Consider the following 306-nt stretch of genomic DNA (forward strand, 5'->3'; position numbering starts at 1 on the left):
GCGGAGGAAAAGTGGGGGTTGGTGACAGTGTAACTGCGGAAGATGGACTGTTCCACGAATCCATTGAAGAGGCAGGCATAGCTGGGGCCCATGTGGGTGCCCATGGCTACAGTCCTCCGCTACATTGATGCACCTCTGCCCTTGAACCCCACCCCTCCAACCACAACAAGGATGGAACTCCCGGTTGAAAAGTGTGGTGCTGGAAAAGCGCAGCAGGCCAGGCAGCATCCGAGGAGCAGGAGAATCGACGTTTTGGGCATAAGCCCTTCTTCAGGAATGAGGCTGGTGTGCCAAGCGGGCTGAGAT

Source organism: Chiloscyllium plagiosum, chromosome 32 (genome assembly GCF_004010195.1).
Source record: "Chiloscyllium plagiosum isolate BGI_BamShark_2017 chromosome 32, ASM401019v2, whole genome shotgun sequence".
In the NCBI taxonomy this organism is placed as follows: domain Eukaryota; kingdom Metazoa; phylum Chordata; class Chondrichthyes; order Orectolobiformes; family Hemiscylliidae; genus Chiloscyllium; species Chiloscyllium plagiosum.